We start from the raw sequence: 19,640 nt of genomic DNA, 5'->3' as shown, positions 1-19,640 counted from the left end.
TGGTGTCTCCAGGTACAGGTGTGGAATGTGAAACCCTAGAGAGTGTTGACAATACTGAGCTAGATGGACCAATGGTTTGACTTGGTCTAAGGCAGCTTTCAATGTACCTATGTTCTTATAAGCAAAATAAAATTCAGTTTTAAAATTAGTAATATTGTCAAGATTTGAAACTTAATACTTCCCCCCACCGGAGGCTCTTATCATCCCTCGGCTATTAAGAGGTTTACAATCCCAGTTACCTTCTTTTCAATTAAAACATATAAGATGTAGTCTCTCCACACCTGTTAACGTTAATTTCAGCTCTTTGTGAATTCATCCCTACACAAGTAACGGAACAGATAAGATTATACAGATGGAATAGAATAGATTATCAAGGCAGGACAGAGTCAACACCAGAATTAAATTAACATGCAAGCTCACTAGATCACTGACCTTCAACAAGTGGGACAAGACCCACACATGCATGTTACAATGCACCACAAAAATTTATATTTTTTATAAATATAAACAGTTTATTTTTTTTCAACAGGAAGAGGCAGATGCAAACAGAGAGAAAATGAAAAGGAGAAAGCAAAAGGGGGAATAGAGTGAAAGACACAGAGAGGGAGACACATGACAAAAATACACACATATAAGGGGGAATCCAAAAGTGTGTTCCATGGATGCAAATTTTAGCTAACCATAGATCCCTATTTGTGAAGATCATAACTTTTGTCATTTGATTTCCATAAGAAAAATCCAGTACCAATATGTAACCATTTTTAGTGGCCCACCGTTTAGGATACATCTGTTATCCTGGAAGCCACTTTCTCTTTAGATGTCTTAAATGGCAATTTTCTGACAATTGTTCCAAGGGGTGGTTGTACAATGTTATTAGCTGCTGCCCAAAGAAAATATACTGTATACTAAGCATGAGATAGCACAGATGGGAAAACATAGCAAGGTATCACTGAAGTTATACTAACTCAAGTAATATATCTTAAAAAGTGGAGTGTCCCAGTTTCTTCTATAATGTTGAAAACGTTTCTACTGTTAGTACTGAAGATTATTCCCCAAATAATGGCTATAGACTCTCTCTTGGCTTAATGAGGTAGGCTTTACTTGGAAGGAAGCGTTTACTTTAAACACTTGAAGGCTACTGTGCTAGTTTACATTTCATAAGGAAGATCCACTACCATTATGTAACCGCTTGGGCAGAGCAATCCTAATGCCCAACATGCATAGATGGTGTGGGTTAGGATTTGATGGTGGTGTCCCTCCACCAGGCTCCCCAACTGTAGAAGCCCTTGCTGTACCTGCTGTAGTTTCAGCAGAATGCATGTTGCTATTGGCAGTGTGTAAGGCCTCAAAATGTCCATGTTCCTGGAGAGTGCAAGTCCTTTTCCATATAAGGACCAAAGCCAAACTAGTAAGGGCTCAGTCCATTTTCTGTCCTGCACCAGGGTCATGCAGCCAAATAAGTACAAAAGCTGTGCATTCCAACAACCATAGGGATGATGATTTCGTTTCATAAATATTTATCCTGAACCTAACCAACAATTCCTGTCATCTCAGTCCCCCTCTATAGCTCATCAAATATAACCATGATAGAAAAGAATATACGATCTATAATATTATTATTTACTGATTTAATCTAGATGCTTATTTCGTCTACAGTATAATATTGTTATGCACACCCCAATCTCTGAGTAGTGAGATATTTCAGGTGGTCAGGTTAGGTTTACTTAGAATGAAGGTCACAAAAGACTGTGCTATCTTTGTAATGCATGGTTTTATTTACACGTCTGTAGAGGATGAACATAAGATGGAAAGGCTCGCAGCATTAACACAGATCTTGCTCCCCCTATTAACACCTCCCCATAAATCCATAGCTTTGGATTCATCACAGAGAGCAAGTCAAGCCTCTGTGTCTGTTCTTAGCCCAGTTCAATATAAGACTGGCCCCAGGTCTACTGTTTTCTTACACTCATCAGCAATGACATCACCTCCCACCAGGGAAGGGGCAAAAACCTGCCCCTTTAGCCCTTCAGGAAGATCACCTTCTGTAAGCATCTCTAGCTATTAGTCTCTGTGGCCCCCAGTCTCTTTAGTCAGGCAAAGACATACTTAACACACTTTGCTAAACCCTTTAACAGAGAGTCTAGTCTGACTGCTTTAGCAGTCACTTTTCCTACAGTATCCAGTCTTATAGATATAAAAAACACAAAACATTCTCTGTCTGGGAGCTAGAATTCAAACGAACGTCTTTAAAATCCCACAGAAAAATTATCCTTTATTGATTTCTATCAGGTATTTTTTCATCATTGTGTAAAGGATGTAATCTTATAGTCTACAGTTCTCTCCCCCCCCCGTCCTTCTTGCTTTAAATGAATGCTGAGTTTGGCTTGCTTTCATCTGAGAAATCGTGACAGTTTTGTGTTCAACAACACTGTTCTCTTCCCTTGGCTCTTTTGAACTGTTCTGAATGCTTGGATCTGCCTCACTCCCCACCACCACCTTTCCAAATGAAAATTCATCATTTGATATTACTGTTCTTGTGAAAAAGGGTCACATCTAGAAATAATATGACCAGTGAGACAATTTTCTAGTAGCATCTCATCTGAAATGACAGATAATCATCCAGGTTTCTTGTAAAAGAAAAGAAAAGCCACATAACAGAGATACTGTGTGTATAATCAATTTGGGTGTTGTGTGTGTGGAGGGGGAATCCAGAGGGGAAAAAACACCGCTCTGAACCACCTTGCAACTTTATTTCACAACCTGAGCTCTCCTCTCCAATCACTAGAAATTTTAATTTTTAAAGATCACCACTTGCCTGCTATGTTTGCATCTGAGAAAGTCAAGGATGCATTATTCATTTTTTGCCTAGGTGGCTTTGCTCTGCAATGTGTGGTGATTAAAGATTTAGTGCTGTGGGAGTTATAGACCAGAGAGCTTCCTCCACCTAATGTTGCTTGTAGTGACTCATCCAAAGGTCAAACAAACTTCTCTCTCTACCTCACTGACACAGCCAGGCAATGTGGATCTCTCTGCACAGATGGGGAGCCCTCCCACTGAACATATTGAGAATAATAATGGAGCTGTTCTGAAAAATCTATATACTGCAGGGACTGCAGCAGAATTGTATGGAAATCCACCCCACCCACCCCTGATACTTGTCACTGATCAAACCTGCTTGGACTTTGCTCAGTGTACTTCAGATTGTTTGCTGGAGAACATATCAGGTGTTAAAGGTCTTAAATCCAGATTAGGTACTGCCTGCTTGCTCCCTGTACTCTCAGGGTTCCTAATCAGAGGAGGAAATTACAGGTGCCACCACAGGATCAAATGAGCGCTGCTGCCTGATATAAACATTGCAGCTGCTGCTGCCTTCCATCGGTCAGGGCAACCTGTTGAGGAAGATCACAATTTCCTGCCTCTGAGTCTACATCAGTACACTACAGGACTTTATTCTAGTGTACTTCAGCCTTCAGGTTGTCCTGTCCTGTTAGGGTTCCATAAGTCCTCACCAACTAGGGATGGGGTTCGCTGCATGGTTCTGATCCCCTTGCATTCTGATAGTCTGACGTTCGATCCTGATCCGCCTTTTTTTTGTTCTCACTTGCTCTCGCACTTGCCGATTCGATCTGCGGGGTGCTTTTTTGGATGATTCGATCCGTGGTTTGTTTGTTTTTCAGTGGCCAAAATTTCATAGTTATCAATGTAGATACTTATGTAAATGATGACAGTATTTGATGTGATTTTTTGGTGGCAGAAAAAACATTGCATAATTTTTAGGTAGCTTACATGAATCATCACTGTGTTCCACATGGCTTTTTGGCAGCAGGAAATACGTTGCATAAATTTTAGGTAGCTTACATAAATCATCACTGTATTCCATGTGGTTTTTTGGTGGCAGAAAAAACATTGCATAATGTTTAGGTAGTTTACATGAATGATCACTGTGTTCCACGTGGTTTTTTGGTGGCAGGAAAAATGTTGCATAATTTTAGGTAGCTTACATGAATGATCACAGTAAAATAGGAGGAAGGTTTAAAAAAATGCTTGCTGATTTGCAAATCTGCAAAATCTGTGCCAATTACAGCCACGGCCTGCCACAAGAAATCAGTGCTGGTCCAAAAGGATGGCAAACCAGAGAATACAGCTGGAATCTGGTGCCAGGTCCGATTTAGTGGATATTCTCCCCCATCCTTATCACCAACAAACACGGGGGGGGGGAGAGAGAAAGAGTTTCTGAGTGCTCCAATTAAGCACTTGAAAAAAATCAACAAGGTTTACAAGCATTAGATATGAGCATTTGAAAAGCCCAACCAATGCCCCCTTGCCCTGCTAGTAACCCCCCATGACATCCCCAAAGCTTAAATAGCCTTACCAATATGCTAGAGTTTGGCAATGCTGTCATGCCCTCCACTGCACCCTTCCAGCTGAGAAATAAAGAGGCCAAGCAAAATGACATTAAAAACAGGAGCCGTTTCCCATTTAAAGATAAGAATCCTCTGGACTGGTTGGCACAAGAAATTATGCATCAATACTAACTTTTAAGCTCCTAATGCACTAAGGAGCAGCGGCGGGGCTGAGCTCCCCTTCCATACACAGCTCAGCTCATTTGTTTTATTCATTTCTTTTTTTAACAAAACTTATAGACTGTAAAAAATACAAAAACCTCCAAGTGGTTTACAAGAAACAGAGCTATTTTGGTAATGACTGCTTTTTTTTTTTACTGCTAGGGGAGTGGGGGACAAAATACCCTTCCTTTGGTGGGCAGTTGGACTCAGTACTATATGTCCTATTCCAGTTCGGACTTTATGTTTCTCTGATGATTGTGCAATTTATGGGGTGCTATTAAGGCAAACCAAGGAAGATAGTGCCCCCTCCAGCTGATTCTTTTTAATGAATGACAGGACTTATGCAATTTGTATATAGAATTGGCACGGCTGGGTTTCCTTTCTCGGGGCATTGTTCCAGGATTTAGTGGAAGGAGGGGGAAGGTTTCAGTAGTGGGGGCAAGATTTGTAGTAGTATCAATATCAGACAAGTCACCTTTTTAAAAACATCCAGAATCTGTGCCATTACTGTGTATACATGGGTTCATGTGCAGGGATGCTTGGATCTTGTGGGAGTTGGGCCTGCAAGTGGACCTGAGAGAGAACTGGACTCTGCTCTGGTCTGCTCAGGGCCTATTTAAAGGAGGCCACCCCATCCACCGCAGCCAGTTGGGGCAAATATTTTTCCCACCCAGCCTCCGTCAGTTCAGGGTTGGGTTTGCTGCGGTTTCCCTCCTGCTATGGACTTGTTCAGTCACTGCTTGACAGGGCTGTTAAGGAATTTTTATGGGGCTATTAAGGAATTTTTTTCCTAGGGGTGTTTGCCTTCCCCATAGCAGGGGTTTTATTGTTTTTCCCCACTGTCACAACTTCATTGATGGGAGTTGGCATTGGGCAGGATCCATTTTATGAGTAAAGGGGGTTAGCCCCCAGTTTTCCATTTAGGGGTCCCCTTATGGGATGTAGCCAAAATACCCAAAGCCCCAGCTCAAGGGGCAAGAGGGGAGGCAGCACCCCTTGTTGGCTTCAACCTCCACAATATCAATCCATGCTGAGGAGGCCTCATGCCTCCCCTTCACCTTTCCCCAAAGGGGGAGGAATGCCAACCCCCTAGGTTGCATCCTCAGGCTGGCGGGAGGGGGTTGGCTTCATACAGCAATTGAGCTATGCGATATTAGGATCCTGCACCCATACCGAGCCAACCCCTTTTCATGTCACTGTAATCAATACAGAAGTTGTGGCCTTGTTTAATTGTATCATCTCATTATTTTTCCACCTTGGGCTTGCCAGGGACACCTCATGCCTGGGCCCTCAAATAAATTGCAAATTGATACAAAAATGTTGAGAACCAAATTTAAAATTAGAGAAACGAGTGACAAAACCAAAGTTAACAGATTCATCAATCCACCTCCATTCATTCTTTACAGCTCCACCCAGTTCAGCTCTGGTCACTCTTTTAAAAGGTGCATGACTACATGTGCCAGAATGTAATAGTTTGCATTTGTGCCATCTTGCTGATAGATGGCATCCACACTGAGATGTGCATTCTGTTGATCAGATTTACGTCAGTGGTTCCTCTGCCCGCAAGTGAGGAAGCCTGCTTGAGCGGAAGGAGGCCTACATTGCATTTGTTTATTTGGAATGCAGAATCAGTGTGCAGAACCATGTAAGCAATGTTGGCTATTTGTTTGAACTGAAGAGTGGAGTAGAAGTATAGCAACAATGACAACTACAACAATCAGATGCTTCTGACAACATGGGATTGCAAAACCAGGAGGAAAGTGTATTATTTATCCCTCCATTAGCAGGTCTGTCTTTTGTGGGGGGTTGGGAGGGGTCAGGATACCACTGGCTAAAAATAGCTGATCATCATTGCCATAATAACTATATACAGTATTTAAAGAGGAATATACCTGCAAAACTACACCATGTATTAGGTTTTCTTCTCGCTTGCCCCCTTCTTTTTCTTAACATTCCTTCCAGGTTTTTTCACCTACTTCCAGAATAGACAAATCAATGTGGTTTGTACCCAGTGGTTGCTCAGCTTTGGCAACCAATTGTTCTTCCCTCACCACCCCTTTCTGCAGCCCCTCTACCCTCTGAAAACCAGTTGTTCAGAGGGCTTTAATTTCTGGCAGGCATATAGCATTTTAATTCTTGTTGCTAAAGGGTCAGATGCTTACTCTTACTCTAGAGACTGCAGGGTGTGGGGTGAGGATATCTTCCAACACAAGGGCTCCCAGGGAGTGCCATTACTGCTACCAGGACCATGAACCACCCAGTCATGGCTGTGAAAAAGGTGAGCTAGGAGGTGGCTTCATAAAACGTACTCCTCCAAAAATAAAATAAAATAAAAATCAGACCACCTGCATTTTTGCTGAAAAGTTCCTAAACGAAGCTCATTAGTTCATTGATTATTCAGTAATTTGAACTTGTAGCCCATCTCATTCCAAGGTCTCAAGGGATGGGTTAAAATAGCCCCCACACATATAGAGAGATTTCTATTTGAGAATTATTCCTGATTTTTACCTAAAAAAAAATTTCAGATTAATTTGGAAGACCCCAGCCACTTAGGTGAAACGTGTAGGAGTTTCATGGGAAGTATATACCAAAATTTCTTTGAGGAGGTAGTTTTGCAGCTCTAATTGCTATCACTTTTTGTGCTGGACTGCAAAATAGTGACTCACAGCCCATCAGCCAGTTTAAAGGAGCTGTCTAATCAGTTAGCTTCTCCTACCGAGCCAAGGTAGTTTCCAGTTAGTAACTTTTGCAAAGGCATTTTATCCATTCCTGTTAGCTATTCCCCCTAGCCTACATTTTCTTACAGTGAGGCCTTGGGTGCTGATAAATGCTTCGCTCTGCCTGAACGACAATTAGTGTCAAGGGCTTGTGGTTGGGGAAATAGATGTGTATTAAAAGCATACTTTATGCACATGCAGAAAGTACGTGCAGAAAGGCTGTTTCACACTGTACTTTATTCCGTTATTCTGATGATTCCGTACCTGGTAATTTGCACCTTTTATTTGACCATTCACGCAATGTAAAAGCTAGTTCTGGAAATCTAGTGGAATAGAGTGGAAGGTTAGCACTAATTCTTAAGATGAAATTCCAGAAATAATTCGTTCGAAAGCTTGGGAACCCGGAAGATCGTGGGAGTTTTGTGCTAGCTGCAGCTGCTCACATGACAGCCATCCCAGCATGCAATGCATTCCTGCCCAATTTCCAAGGATCCTGATTTCACTCGTCCGATATGTTTTTTTTTTCCCATACGGAGATGCTATATGGGTTTTCACAATTCATGTGGGCAGATGTTTTGATACCATAACATTTGCACAGCAGGAGGTTTAACTATAATGCATGCAGAAGATCTCAGGCATGTCCCCAGCACCTCCAGAAGAGCTAGGAAATACCCCTTTCTGAAACCCTGGAGACCTGCTACCGGTCAATGAGAACCATGCTGAGCTACTTATCAGCTTGGTCTAAGCCAGCGTCCTGTGTCCCTTTGTGCTGTGCAATTGAGGAAGGTGTGTGGGAAACATGGCTTCCTTTTCTGATGCTTGGCAGTGGAAGTGCTGCAGCAATGCCCTTGAAATCCAAAGCAGAGCTTGCACTGACATGTCTTCCGATTAAATGGCCAAAGTAGTCATTTTAAGCAACACATTTTGAATAATCTAAATGTAGCAGAGCCTGGTTCATTAGGGCAAGTGGGGCACTGCCCCACCAGGCTCAATCTGCTCTCACCTATCCCCCACCTGGTCCTGGCCCTGTTAACCTCAAGACTGGGTTACAGTAATGTGTTCTATGTGGGGCTTCCCTTGCCTGGAAGCTGCAGCTGGGTGGAGAAAGCAGTAGTTAGGTTGTTGAGTAAGGCATCCCGGAAACACCATATAACATCTCTGGTGTGGGAGCTGCATTGGCTGCCGATATGTTACTGGGTGCAGTTCAAGGTTTCACTTTTAGCATTTAAAGCCTACACAGCTTGGGTTCAGATTACCTAAGGGACCCCATCACCCAATATATCCCTGTAAGGCAACTCCTCAGGTGGATCACTGCTGAGAGTACTGCATGCCCAAGAGGTCTGCTTAGTTTAAATGAGAAACCAGGCTTTTGGTCAGTGGAGACCAGTGGCTCCAATGTAAGTGGGGCAGTGAATCCACTCCAGGGTTTAGTCCAAACTTCCACCTTGCTTGCACTTTGGGCAGCTCCTTGAAAGTTCGGACTACAACCTGGAGTGGATTCACTGCCCCACTGACATTGGAGCTGCCGGTCTCCACTGCTTTTAGTGTTGTAGCCTCTGAAACCAGTTAACAGCTGAAAATAGATAGATGCCTAGTGTATTGGCATTTAGGCAGCTTCTGAATAAGTTTTTGTTTAAGAAGGCTTACCCTGAAATGTATGTATGTATGTACGTACGTATGGATGGATGGATGGATGGATGTATTTATTTATTACATTTATATACCACCCCATATCCGAAGCTCTTTGGGTGGTTTACAGCATCCCAGCCATTCTATGTAATGTTAACTGTACAATTGTAGAAATGCTTTTTATTGTTCTTAGAGGTCTGTATCTTTTTCAGTTTATTGTCTCATTTTATCTTATTGTGCACTACTTTAATAGCTTCTGGTTGTGAAGTGGTTTTATTCATTCATTTATTTATTTAATGGAAATGTTTGTATACTGCTATTTCATTAAAAACTTGAAAGAATTACAACACGTTTAGAAATCTGTAAATTAAATAACTGAATAAATCCCCCCAAACACTCTGGAACATGCATTTGGGGCATTGCAAGAATTGCTTGGTGAAGACAAGGAGTCTGCTTTAATTGACCAGTCCTCACCTGTGATTTTTGATTCATCATCAGTGTAAAGTGGCTTGCCTGAGACAAAATGTCTGTTTAGACATTAGCTGAATGGGTGTTGTAATATGGAATGTCTTCAACCTGTGCACTTATTTTAGCAACATATACCACTAGCCAAGATACAATACCCTTATTAATTAGTTGAAGTATCAGTAGCCTGGGGGTCAATTGTTACTGAACTGACTACAGTATAGTTTTAGTTTTCTCTTTTGCTGTTCTGCTCTCCATTCATTCCAGTGTTGAACACACAGCACAATCGTATGCATGCTTACTCAGAAATACATCACAATCTGTTCAATGGACCTAGCTCCCTAGTAAATATGTTTAGATTGCTGGTGGGGAATTGGTTAAGATTTTCATATACATGCTTATATTTGGTGATAAAAACAAAAGCTCTACTAAACTATTGTCTGATAATTCATCAGTGGGGTTTTTTTTTGAGGGGGTAGTGGTAGTAGCATTTTTTTCTAAATAAGAAATGTTCAACAACCTACTGCCCAAAACAAAAGGAGAATATTTTGGGCGGTGGCACCTTCTTGATGGGATGGGAGGTTCTCCCTCATGAAGTCTGCAGGGAGACTTACTTTGAGGTTATCTGGAAGCATCAAGGTATTTGTACAATTCTTTCAGGGCTTGATGTGCAAAACCTGCCTCTTAATTTCCATGAATGCTCTGCTTTTCCACTTTTGCTCTGTTTTCCTAACATCCTTGCTTTTAGGAACTACAGAGGAAAATCAGACATGTATTCAAATGTGGATAGGATACATATTCAGATGTGCATCCAAATGCAGGTGCTGTTCTTGGCTTGTAATGGGTTGTGCAACCAGGTGACTTCCAAAAACAAGTGGATTTCCTTTGTTTTCAATGTGATACACTTCAGATTTTTCTAGAGGGGAGTTAGTCTCTCACAGCAAACACGCATGCACACACACACACACAAATAATCATATGGCACTTGAAAGGTTAATACATTTATTCTGACATAAGCTTTTGTGGCTTTTTGTGTCCACAAAAGCTTATGCCATGATATATTTGTTTTTGTTTTGTTAAATGTGTTAGTGTTTAAGATGTCACAGGACATGAACATGTGTATCCCCTTCTTAAACATCTAAGTAGTTTGCACAAGATTTTGCACATCCAGGCCCAGGCCCTCATATGCATGTGTGTATGTGTATATGTGAAGCAACCAGTTTACCGTAGTATCCCTACAACAGGTCTTGTAAAGGAGGGGAAAAGGTGAAATCAGGGCATAGCAAATTTGCATTTGCGGTGTTGTAACGATTTTAGGATTGAAATGGAATCAAACTTGTAGGTTTTGATTGCTCTGAGCTGCCTTGCGGGCCCACTGACTTGAAAGGTAGAGGGTAAATGGTAGTGACAAAAGTCAATCAATCAATCAGTTAAAAGTTATAAATGAAATTCCCATGACTGATCATGAAAAAAAAATCTGCACAGGAGTCTTGCTCACCATGATTCATCTAGAGTAGATCAAACACATCATGTTGATGGGTCCATAGACAAGCACAAAAAGCTTACAAATTGAGAGGAAAAGTTTTCTGTGTACTGTGAGAAAAAAACATCATAGTACAATCATTCCCTTAGATTTCATGACATGTAACCTAGTGCAATGCTCTTGAAGAACACTACCCACACATTTCTTGGGGCAATGCAACTGATCATGTTTCACTGGCACACTTTTCTGTAGAGGAGACTGAGTGTTGCTCCACATTCATCTTAGAAGCCTGGAGTCATCGCTACGTGTACACTTGCATTCTTTTCTTTGCTGTATAAACAGAATGAAGGTCAGCTGTAAAATATTCAAGAGTAGGCAGTTCCTATCTTCCTATTCTATGGCCTGGCAAGAACAGGGATGGGGGTGAAATTCGATTAAGTTCATATTCGAAGGCAAATCTATCAAATCCACACTTTCCAAAACAGTCTGAGAACTGAAACACAACCATCCTTCAAAATTCACACTTATACAAATTTTGTGATGCAGTTCTCCAACCAACCAACGTTTACAAAAATGCATGTATATCAGGGGAAAGTGTGTTCATAAGAATGAATACATTCATGAAAATGACATACAAAATGCATTATATTAAGGAAAATGACAAAAACATGTATATTGCTCAAAACTGAATACAAAAATGTGTTTATTGAGAGAAGTCCACTGTAAAATGCTGATGGATTTTCATGAACATTTTTTTTAAAAAAATCGCTGTAGAAATGTGGAGAACTGAATTTAAGATTGGAAAAATGAGGAAGTAATAGAACTGAAATTGATAGACCTTTCCATCCCTAGCCAAGAAACCCTTCTGCCTCCCCCGTTCTATCCTGGGTTGTCAGATTTATGTTCCCTATAACCAAGTGTGTTTGTTGCCAGTGTTTAAACTGTTTCTTTATACCCTTTTATTTTGATAATGGGAATTTTAAAAGGAAGACTATATAACAAAAGTGAGCAAACTTTGGCCCATGGGCCATACGTGGCCCAAAGGACCTTTTCATAAGGCTGTTCGGCTGCCAGGCAACTAATATTGTCTCTGCTGACTTATGCTGACAGAAGAAAGAATAATGGTTGTAGCACTCCCTTTGAAGAGCTACCGGTGAACCGGACACTGTAAAGCAGCGTAGTGGAACCATTAGAACAATGGAGATGTAATGTCTCCAGATATCTCCCAAGATGATGGATTCCTCTTGTGAGCATGCAGTGCCTACATTACTGGCTGTGTATACACCATACATTTAAACCACATGACACCCTCCAAATAATTGTGGGAGTTGTAGTTTGTCCCTCACAGAGCTACAATTGTTAGCATCCTTAACAAAACTACCATTTGGTGGCAGCAGGTCCTGTGAGCTGACTGGGATTGCACTCCCCCCTTCTCAGTCACTAGTCACTATTTACTGGCAGTAGCCAAAAATATATATCCACATCACCCCTAGTTATTATTTGGAACATTATGGGGGTTTGCCCCACTTGCACGTGCAAGCTTAGCCTGCATTCTGTCAACCCACATATCTGCATGAACATTGAATTAACCACAGAGACTGGCGATGCCAGCAAATAATTGCTTAGGGTTGCTGTCAGCGGTGACTGGTGGCTCCAGTGTCAGTGGGACAGTGAATCAGCTCAGGCATTTAGCCCAAACTTTCAAGGAGCTATCCAAGATGCTGAAGCATAGATTCAGCACATTGGACAGTTCTGTAACAGTTCAGACTAAAACCCAGAGGAAATTCACGGCCGTGCTGACATTAGACTCAGCAGTCTCCACTAGTCACTGTGCTTATTCGGCATATATTTAAACTCTAAGTTCCAGGGCATGGTCTGAGGGTCCATGAGGCAGTCTCCTTGCTGAAGTCAGGCATGGCTGTGTGTGATCAGTGCCTGAATGGGAAACTGCCTGGGAGAATCATGTACAAAAGCTTGTGTTTCATGTTGGAAGAAAGGTGGGATTCGAAGATGTCAACCCAGTGTTTGGCAGCCGTGAAAAAGGCAAATTCCATGCTAGGGATCATTAGGAAAGGCATTGAAAATAAAGCTGCTGATATCATAATGCCATTATGTAAATCTATGGTACGGTCGCATTTGGAATATTGTATACAGTTCTGGTCCCCTCACCTCAAAAATATTGTTAAATATCCTCAAACAAATCCTCAAAAAGGATATTGTAGAGCTGGAAATGGTTCAAAAGGGGCAACCAAAATGACCAAGGGGATGGAGCGAAACTCCTATGAGAAAAAGCTTGCAGCATTTAGGGTTTTTTAGTTTAGAGAAAAGGCGAGTAAGAGGTAACATGATAGAAGTGCTGTAAACCACAGGAGGGGAGAGGGCCCTTGCACTCAGGTCCTGCTTGTGGGCTTCCCTTGTGCAACTGGTTGGCCACTGTGAAAACAAAATACTAGACTAAATGGGCCACTGGCCTCATCCTGCGGGCTGTTTTTATGATAAAATGTACAAAACAAATAATTTAGTTATTACAGGCAGTATTTTTTGCATTTCTTTGCCATTTAATTCCAGCCTTTACATTCTTCTCCCTGCCGTGCTCTTTTAAACCTATTTGTGTATACCTCTGACAACTTCAAATAACACTTCATGCATCTGATGAAGTGAGCTCTAGTTAACACAAGCCTTCATAAATGTGTTCGTCTCTAAGGTGCCACAAGAGTTTCTGTTGTTTTTGTTTTGAGGGAAATTTTGTCAGCATTGCATTCAGATTGAGGTACAGATGTGTTAGCTTTTGTAACAGCTCTGGTAGTTAAAATGTTGTATATGTCATGTTAGAAAATGGCATGTTTGGAATTCAATAATCAAACACAATGTTGTGCATCAAGGGAATCATATTTGCATAATAAAGGGTAAATTTACTTTGACAGCTGAGATAAAACCCTCTTTGACTTAGGACACTCGGATCTTGTTGACTGGAGGGATGTGACAATAAATCATTTAGCGCCCCCCCCAAAATCTGGTGCCATTTTAAATATATTACTTGCTTGAATTATTGTAGCTGCATCACAGATCCCCCACAAATCCTAAATCTATTGAAATGTTTAGCTGTCCTTTCAAGTCATCCATTCAATAAATAAAGTGTCTATTCAGAGGCCAAAGGGTAGAATCTATTCTACACAATCTGCTACTTGATGCTTCCAACAGTGCATGGTTCATTGTTGCTAATGTTGGTCATATTAAGTGTATCCCGTGTCCTATTTTGTAGTCTTGGGTTGAGTTACACAATATAAGATAGTGTAAACAAGAAACAGAAACCAGGTGATGCTCTGCAGATAGGAACATGCTTGACGGTCAGTGGATGGGGTCACCAACATCTGGGAACAGATTTAGTACCCGAACTAATGATGTTTTGGAATGCATCCCTTTACTGTCTGTTCTATAAGGATGTCATCCACTTTTTTGGAAAAGGAAAGATGTAGAATTGGGGACAATGTTGCAATGAGGGCAAAACCTACCATCCATCCCTGACTCTGGCTGGCTGAAGTAGTGCAATGCATTTCTAATGCACAGAGTACACATTGAAGCACTGTAATCATCAGTTTTTTTATTTCCTCCTTCAGTATGCAATCCCTTCCAGCAAAATCACTGAGACTTTGCTAGTGTAAATGTAAATAAACCGGTGATGGAAATTTTTTGAGACTGGACTTTGAAGGACCTCTGAGCAAATGAATGGCAAAACTGGTTAGAAAGCCTGCATACTCTTCGTGATTGAACCAGTGCCCAGAAGACAGTACAAAAAGCCTGCTCTTAGCAGACCATAGAGACCATGACAATACATAGAAAGAGCCAAACGTTTTTATAGATCAAAGTCAGCACAATGAATTGAGTCCAGGAGGTGATGCAGAGCCGGTGCATGCATATGAGCACTGCTGTAATTTTATTGATTAGTATATATAGTCCTTCTGGAAGGTCTGCAGCAATAACAATGTTAAAAATATAACATGCAAAACAACAAAAAAGAGGCATTGGAAACAGAGATGAGCCTAAGAACATAGGAACAAAACAGCATGCTAGATCAGGCCACAGGCCCATCTAATCCATCATCCTGTTTTCATAGTGGCCAACCGGATGCCTATGGGAAGCCCGCAAGCAGGACCTGAGCGCAAGAGTGCTTTCTCCTGCTGCGGTTTCCAGCAGCTGGTATCTGGAAGCATACTGCCTCTGACCGTTAAGGGAGTTCACAGCCATCATGGCTAGTAGCCATTGATAACCTTATCTTCCATGAATTTGTCTAATCCTCTTTTAAAGCAATCCAAGTTGATGGCCATCACTGCCTCTTGTCTGGGGAACCTTTGGCCCTCCAGATGTTTCTGAACTGCAGCTTCCATAATCCCTGGTCATTGACCATGTGTGCTGGGCTGATAGTAGTAGTTGTCATTCGGCAACATCTGGAGGGCTGAAGGTTCCTCACACCTGGCATAAAACAGATGTCAAACTCCCTGGCTATTTGCTGCCTGACTCCAAAATATAAAGGTACTACTTCTGAATGCTCCACATTCTTAGGCCAGCAGTCGGAAAGCATTTTCTGGCCCTAGGTTTACCTTTGTACAGCAGGCTACTTTCTACACACAGTGGGTGGCAATGCTAGTCCTGTTCAGAGCAGACCTGCTGAAGTGAATAAACATGACTAACTTAAATTAATTCTTTTCAGTGGGTCTACTTTGAGTACAACCTAACTGAATACAAGCCACTACATCCCTTTCTATTGTCTCTTCAGTTCAAAGGTCAAGGACACAATCCAGTCAGGCAAATACACTCAAGGAGAGTATAAAGCAGGGCTGGTGAGGGGTGTGGCCCAGGAGGGTGTATGGCCTGGGGAGACTCCTAAGGGCTAGACAGAATGGCCTGTAAGGCCACACGTGGCCCCTCTGCCCTTGAGGTTCCTTTCCATTGTAATAATCTCCCCCCTCCGCATCTTGAGCCAGAAAGAACAGGTTCTCCAGCACTCAGATCTTCCCACTTGTGCTTGGACATCTTATGGGCATCTAATTCACAGGCGGGGGGAAAAATCATCCATGGCCTGTTCAGACAGCCCACCTACTGCAAGCCCTCCCATCCTCTCCTTTCCCCCACCAGCCTCCATGATTTCTGATTTCCCCAGCCTTAATGCAAGTCCCCTAATAATCTGCATATGCCCAATAAGGAGTGAAGTATCTTCTGGTTCAAAATCTTGCAAGACCTCCAGGTTTCACTCCACCTGGGAAGCACTAGTTTCAACTTGCTGTGGTTGCAGTCCTTCTAAGTCTCCACCCCATCACTGCAATAAATATGTAGCATTTCATTTATGGTTTAGCTTAGGGATGGGGAACCTTTGAGCCTCCAGCTGTTGGAATCCAGCTGCCATCAGTCCCAGCCAGAATGGTCAGTAGTAACGGTTGATGAGAATAGAAGTCTGACAACATCTGGAAATACACAAGTTCCCCATCTCTGCTTAGCCCTTTGCATTAATTCTTAGCGGTCCCTCCAACATCTTAGTGGTCCCTCCAAGATAGGTCAGGTTATCGCACATATTTCACCACCTCTATACTGCCTACCCATCACTGACTGGCAGCAGCTTCCCAGGGTCCCAGATAGACTTCTTTCCCAGCCCTCCCTGGGAATGCTAGGGATTGAACCTTGGACCATTTGCATGCTAATTTATTAGTATTAATATTAGTATTATTAACTCACATAATCTGGACTCCCAGCCAGGCTCTCCTCCCCACTGAACTACCAGCTGTTCTTCTTGGAAGGGGTCTATACGGACCATTGAGTCAATGCAGGAATCTAAATTAAAACATACCTGGCAGGTGGCTGTCCAGCTGCCTCTTGAAGGCCACCAGTGTTGGAGAGCCCACCACCTCCCTAGACTCCTGCATGTTCTTTATATCTCAGTGTGCTCCTTCACAGGAAAGAAAGCTCACCTTGCTGCAGATCTACAGCTGAATGGGCTGAAGGTGACTCTGTGTAGTAGGAGTGCAGAACCTGTGGTCCACCAGATGTAGCTGGACTACTACTGTCATCATCCCCAACCATTGGACATAGTGGCTAGGGCTGAAGGGAGCTGGAGTCCAGCAATATCTGGAGAACCACAGGTTTTCCATTCCTGGTATATGGAACCAACCTGAAAGAATACTTCAATTCAAACTTCATTGATGCCCTCAATCAAACCAGTGAAGCAGTCCTATTATGTTACATTAAAAGCTGTTGCTGTGCTACTAGTTATGCACCAGGCCAATGTCTACTGATTTCTAGTTCATTGGGACTGAACAAGTGGGTTTACAAAGCTGCAAAATCTTTCTCAAAGGCCCTACCATTAGCACGTTGCTAATCATAATTCATTCACTTGGTGCTCATAATAATATTTGTTGGGTGCTTATCATTATTTATAAGGGTGATTTACAGCATCAGAATCAGTGACTTCAATGAGGTGTTGTAAAACAAGCAAGTTTCTACAGAAGAAAGATGACTGTTATGCCTCATAAATTATGAAGGAAGCAGGATGGTCTAGTCTTAAATATTCTCAGTCAGAGCTTGAAAATTTGCAGCAAAACCATCAGACAGGCTTCTGCCTTTTGTTGAAAGTGTGGTCCTTTTTTAATGCACAACCTCATCAATCTCATCACATTCTTGCATTTTAAAAATACAAAAAAAACCTTTTAAACAACTTGCGTTGCAATCCTATATGTATCTACTCAGAAACAAGTCCTGATGAGTTCACTGGGACTTATTCCCAACTGTGTAGAGGATTGCAGCATTACTGTGTTAAGATTTTGCCTGTTGCCATCCCTTTTCCATTTACCTCCTCTCACTGAAGTTACTGAGGGCTGGTTTGCACCCTCACCTTCTTGCCATGTATGCTTTGCATGCATTGGGGTGCAGGGGCAAGTCTCAGCTTTCTCCTCACTTCACCACCATCACTGTGATCCTCCAGACTATATGTGTATGTATAGAATGGGTATGTCCAACAAGGATTCCAGGGTCTTGAGCCAAATACTTCATGGGCATAGGCTGAGGTTTAGCTTAGAAAGCTGCTTAGCATTGTGTGTGCTTGGGCACAGAAAGGAATAGAGTTGTGTAATATCAACCCCTGCTCAGTAGCGGAAAGAAAGGTTGGACGGCATGGCTTACCTGACCTCCCAGCATATGGGTCACTATTGTTTGCGGGGGGTGGGGGATGAAAGGGGCAAAATGGCAGACAGGTTGGCGCTGTGCAAATGCACTGGCATGAGTGCCACATTGGCTGCACCAGTGCGTTTGCACAGCCCTGATCTCCCTGCCACCTTTGCCCTCCCAGCCTCCGTACCAGTAAGTAGCAGCGACTCACCTGGCAGGAGGTCAGGTAAGCCCTGCTTCCCCACCGTCCACTACTGCCCCTGTGATTGGCAGTCGGTATGAAGCCTCTGAGTTGGCTAGGCCCTGCTTAGTCAACAGAGCAGTATTATCTGCCCACTGCACTTCTGTCTCTAGCTTTAGGAGCAACTTTGAATCAAGTTCTTCTGATCCAACAACCAATGGCAGGTATCCTGGGCTGGGAAAATCTGTATTCCAAGTCCAGCTTCAGGTACATCAGTCCACAGACCTCACCTGGCTGTAATAATGTCCTTATTTATAACCTATCTCTGCTATAAGAAGTGGATTATTTGGGGAAGGGGAAGAGGTCTGAGGTTCAATGGTTCAATCCCCGGCATCTCCAGGTATTGCTGGGAGAGACCCCTGCCTGAAACCCTGGAAAGCCACTGCCAGTCAGTTTACAGATCTGGATGGACCAATGGTGCAATTGACTCCTATGGATGATGGGTTGATAATATATGTGAGGCTTTAGGAGGTTGCATACTTGAAAGCAGTATACGAACATTGTTAAACATAGGAAAACAACATGCATGTATCCAGTCCAGTGATGGGTGTGTATGGGAGTTAGAGTCTTACACCCATTCCCCACCATGTGTAAAGCCTGCACAATAGAAGACATTGCAAATTGATCCTGAAACTGAGGTGCAAAGTTCATATTATGAAGTGCTTCATCTCTTACAAAACAGTGCCATTCAGCCACTGAAAAGCCTGATCATGACCTTCAAAGGCTTTTCTTTTCCTGACATTACTTGAAACAACTCCAGTGGTAGATTCTGCATCAAATAATCCTTTGATTGCATTTATTATCCTTAAATGCTAGTTTTCCAATCTTGTCCTTTGTTAAGCTGGGTGCCCTGTTGTTTTCAATCTCTCAGCTCCTTTTTTTTCTGGTTTGAACCATTACTGTGCTGTGCTGATAATATCACACTTAATTATCAGAAGCATGTAACTCCAATTATGCAGTGTGTGTGTGTGCCTCTCATTTCTATGAGAGATGCTTCACACTCCTTACTTAACATTATTTTTTTTTCTCGTGTTGTATTGATGTTGTCTCTTTGTTTACTTTCTGCCTATTCCAGAGGTGGCTGATGCCCACTGAAATTGGCAGGGTAGAAAGCGGGGAGCCCAAATGTTGGTGGAGCCAAAGCCAACGACAGTCAAAGCCAACAAATTCTAATTTTGTCCCCATCCTCCTTTTCCCTGCCGAATTAGACAAGATCAACACAGACTGAGGGGGAGGAAGCTGAGAGGCAGTGCCACCCCCTGGACTGATTGTAAGAAGGCAGGCAGGTGACGGTTGCCGGGGGGCAGACTGTGGTTGGTGGGACAGTGCCCCATTTGTCTAAATGGACCAGCCTCCACTGGCTGATACACAGTTTAGTTAATTTGGAG

The 19,640-nt window shown here is 42.4% G+C and overlaps 1 protein-coding gene across 22 annotated transcripts in view; it reads left to right on the top strand.

Moving 5' to 3' along the window:
- NRXN1 (neurexin 1) overlaps positions 1 to 19,640 on the top strand; it is a 1,438,606-nt gene that overhangs the window by 541,471 nt on the left and 877,495 nt on the right. The gene's annotated exons all lie outside the window — the stretch shown is intronic.

Source organism: Rhineura floridana, chromosome 4, assembly GCF_030035675.1.
Source record: "Rhineura floridana isolate rRhiFlo1 chromosome 4, rRhiFlo1.hap2, whole genome shotgun sequence".
Classification (NCBI taxonomy): domain Eukaryota; kingdom Metazoa; phylum Chordata; class Lepidosauria; order Squamata; family Rhineuridae; genus Rhineura; species Rhineura floridana.
Note: the sequence above shows the minus strand (reverse complement) of the source record. Positions and strands in the feature narration are given on the sequence as shown.